Source organism: Pseudophryne corroboree, chromosome 5 (assembly GCF_028390025.1).
Source record: "Pseudophryne corroboree isolate aPseCor3 chromosome 5, aPseCor3.hap2, whole genome shotgun sequence".
Classification (NCBI taxonomy): domain Eukaryota; kingdom Metazoa; phylum Chordata; class Amphibia; order Anura; family Myobatrachidae; genus Pseudophryne; species Pseudophryne corroboree.
The window spans coordinates 779,427,455-779,431,894 of record NC_086448.1 but is presented as its reverse complement, the minus strand read 5'-3'; the positions used below and the strand labels follow the sequence as shown (position 1 = coordinate 779,431,894).

Sequence of the window (4,440 nt, the reverse complement as noted above, 5' to 3'; positions counted from 1 at the left end):
TTTAGAATTAAGCTGTAACCATTTAACCATCTTCTACTCATACTAATAGGTGACATTGCCTTTACCACCTGTGATCTACTCATTGCCTACTGTTGTCTTTCAACTGAAAGAATGCAAACCAAATCCTCCCGTTTCAGCTCTTTAATGGGTGGACTCTCACCCTCTGTTCTATGTTATCATCTAACCCTTACAGCAGTACTACACTGTGATCTAAAGTCCTTGAAGTGACATCTCCTTTCTTCTCCAACAGCCTGCTAAAGTATATCCCCAGGATTATGACCTGGCATAATACTATGGAACTGTCTGCTCATGTCCTTACCTAATTCTGGGACTACCTCAATATCAATACAACTAGCCCCATTGGGGTGGCAGAGGCTGAGCATGCAAACCAACATTGGTGATCTAAGTCAAGCTCCTTGCTGCGGTCTTGATTCACTGGCTGGGTACTGACTGGTGCTTTCAGCTTATTTAGGCTGATTGTTTCTGTAGCTCTGGATTTGAGAAGCTGCGTTCTGAGTCTTAAGCCCAGAAAAAGATAGTATCTACTTACATATTGCTGTTTACTATTTGTGGTTGCCACCTAGCTACAGTGAGTTGTTCTCCAAAGAAAGCAATAATAGCGGAAAATAAAAATAAGAAGGAAAAAGAATGTCCGCACGAAAACAATGATCTTTTCATATGTATCAAGGAAATGTTGTTTCTACCTTGTCTTGTTACTAAAATACTTTTTGTAAATCTATACTGTTTAAGAGTAAAGTTTGCACTGTGTACCATACGCTGACTATGAGTATATGTGTGATACTTTATTGTTCTTGTGCGGACATTCTGTTCCCTCTTATTTTTATTTTCCACTGTTATTGCTAATTGTACTCTGTAAATTTGTGACAAACATGTTGAAAAGAAGAAAATAACATAGAGGAGATAAGACGATTATAGTTTAGTGGTTTCCACACTCGGACCTCAAGGACCCCAACAGTTCACATTTTAAAGGTTTCCTCACAGAATCGCAAGTGAAATAATTAGCTCCACCTGTGGCAGTAAGTAATGAATACACCTGTGCATCTGCTAGGTGACCTGGGAAACGTGAACTGTGTGGGGTCCTGAGGGCCGTGTTTGGGAACCACTGGAATAGTTTATTAATAAACTTAGAGATGAAAAGATAATTAGAAATTAATAGTTAAAAATAATTTTGAAGAGGCCTTTTAATTATCTGTGAAATAAGGAGTAAATGGGGGTGTGTAGCGTTTATACCCAGAAAATGTGTACATAATAACTAGTGTACATACCCATACCTATGTATATTTGTATGCATATACAGGTTGAGGATCCCATATCCAAAATGCTTGGGACCAGAAGTATTTTGGATATCGGATTTTTCCCTATTTTGGAATAATTGCATACTATAATGAGATATCATGGGGATGGGACCTAAGTCTATGTATATTTGTATGCATATATGTTGACTTTTGGTGTGGTAAATTGGTAGTTGAAGGTACCTTGACACCAGGGAGCACTGCCAACACAGTTATTTCTCACACATTGGTCCTGATTCATATCCGATAGTGGGGGAAATGCAAACGCACGGGACCCGCTCTGCTCATGTGCAGAAGGGGCCTGCATCCTTGACCGATGTTCCTGCAGAGTGATACGATGCTGCATCCTCAGACTCAGCAGCAGATCACAGAAGCAGTTAGAACATGTCTTTTTACACCAGACGCCTCCTGCTGCATTAGCCTATTAGTTGTATAGCATTGCACCGCTACTTCCCTGTGGTTATGCAATACCGTACAGCTATGAATCAGGCCCATAGTGTAATATTACTATGCATGTTGGTTAGAATTTTGCCTGTTTTCAGAATTTAAATATTCAAGTCCAGTGCAGAAATGTCTAACTGTATCCCCTTTACCAACCTGTCATCTCAATACACAGCATGCCAAACACAAGCATCTGGGGACCAGTGAATTGCTGCCCATTTATGGATCTGGTGACTGCATGCCCTATATATCCTTCTGAGACTAAGATGTTCTACTAACATTATGTGACTGGTGTTCCCATTGTTTCTGAATCAGTAGTAATTCCAGTGGTTGCTATTGGAAACATCCTGCTGCGGTATAATCAGAAGTCCCAGCCAGAAAGAAACAGTATACAGGGTCTGTCCGGAAAGTGATGAGACTAAATCTGGGAAAACATTTTTTTATTGAACTTTCAGATATATAGGGTTAATAATCTTCAAAGTATAAAGAATATATTGTACAAATATGATGTTGCAGATATTTATATAAAGAGAATATTTATATTAAATGAAATGCATAAAAAGAACGAACGAAAGAAATTTGAATCCGAAAAATTATCAAAATTAGAAAATTACGAAAAAAATAATAAAAAGTATAGCCATAATAATAGGCAAAAATTAATAAAAAGTATAGCCATAAGATTAGGCAAAAATTAATAAAAAGTATAGCCATAATAATAGGCAAAAATTAATAAAAAGTATAGCCATAATAATAGGCAATCTGGTGTTCCTTTAGTCGTTCGCTGAGAACTCTTGGCCCTCTCTTGCAGGGATATCTGCAGGCCTCTTCTTGTCTATCCCTCTGGGCCTTCCGTTTCAGATTTTCTATATACTCCCTCCTCTCTGGTGGAATGGGCGCAGAAACTTCCAGTTCCCCAAAACTGGTTGGTTTTGCGAAACGTTTATTCCAACCTTTGTTATTATATTCTGCAAAACAATCCAACATAAAACAAGGTTAGCCATTGTTATATATATTATATTAGATGACAGGTAATCTTACAGTACCTGCCATGCCCATAATACAGAACTAATGTAGAGATGGTAATAGCTCTGATCAGGGTTACTGGGGTCTATATACTTAGCCTTGGAGAGAGAGAAAGTGGACAGAGATAAAGTACCAACCAATCAGCTCCTATTTGTAAGTTTTCAAACACAGCCTGTAACATGGCAGTTAGGAGCTGATTAGCTGGTATATAATATATTACACCCAGTGGCGCCGAGGGAGGGGGGGGGGATACAAATTACCTGGGCCCAGGTCTCATGGAGGGGCCCAGTGAGGTTTCCCCCCCAGCACACCATATGATGGCCTCCCAATTCCTACAGGACTTTATATATGGTATCCCACTGATTGCTTTATCAGAACAGTGCCTTGAACCCTCTAATCAGATAATCCTCGGGGTCAAGAGCATTTACTATAATCTAATAATAGTACATTATTGTATGTATATTGGAGCATATACATTAGTGTAGTGATTCCCAAAAATGAGAGAACCTCCAGTGGGGTTGTGAGCAAATATGAGTTACTACCTCATATATACTTTCACTTTGGTAGTTACAATAGTAAGACAAGTGCTGACATGGCTGTGTTATTATAATTACTATTATTAATAACATATTTGGCCATTTGGTTGTCACCTGCTGTCAGATGTTATGTTTATGTGTTGCGTTTGCTTTTGATGTGATATAATTCAGTTTACACTGTGATGAAGACTCATGTATTAGATGATGGAACATCTTACCTGCCATGATACAGAAGTATTAACAGTTCTGATCTGGGCGACACGTCACTTCTCTCTGATGTGTTGTTTTCTGGACTGACCATCAACAACTAGCATTAGCTCAGCATGCACAATTATAGAACCTATTTGCCTCGGCCTTTATGATGTCATAACGGAACAGTGGTGCTTATCACCTCCAACAGCCAATCAGAAACCGTTTTAAAGGGAATATAGTTTGTGTCTGCATGATTTAAAATTGTATCTTTCTATAGCTTTTGCATTAAAGGCAAGAGCAGATGTTCATGTGCAATTATTTACTGCATATCATACTTGCCTACTTTTGAAAACTAGTTTCAGGGAGATTGTAGGTGTAAGCAGAATGCTTCGTGTCATGCTCGACCCAAAGGGTGCATCTAACTCTTGTCACTCTGAAACTTTTGTCACTCTGAAAGAGTGAAATATATGCGCACGCGAAGCACGCGCCCATAAAAGGGGTGTGGCCTGTTAAAAGGGGCGTGCCGTTGCGGGAGGGCCCGTGAATGTGATCCACACCCCGTTTTCATCACTGAGGGGGCATGCCCAGCGCTGACCCTATCCCTATAACGCTGACCCTATACTATGCTATAACACTGACCCTATCCCTATAACGCTGACACTATACTATAACGCTGACCCTATCCCTGTAACGCTGACCCTATCCCTATATCGCTGACCCTATCCCTATATCGCTATCCCTATAACGCTAACACTATACTATACTATAATGCTGACCCTGGCCCTATAACGCTGTCCCTGTCCCTGTAACTCTGACCCTATAATAATGACCCTGACCCTATAACGCTGTCCATGACCCTATAACACTGACCCTATACTATAACACTGACCCTCCCCCTATAACTCTGACCCTATAACGCTGACCCTATCCCTGTA

General features: G+C 39.9%; 1 long non-coding RNA gene across 1 annotated transcript; it reads right to left on the bottom strand.

Annotated features, from left to right (window-relative positions):
• Positions 1 to 2,428: 2,428 nt before the first annotated feature.
• LOC134929450 (uncharacterized) lies at positions 2,429 to 3,612 on the bottom strand. The gene is made up of 2 exons (XR_010178567.1): positions 3,532 to 3,612; positions 2,429 to 2,719 (listed from the first exon to the last, which is right to left on the bottom strand). It is a non-coding gene; the product is annotated as an uncharacterized LOC134929450 (long non-coding RNA).
• Positions 3,613 to 4,440: the final 828 nt, after the last annotated feature.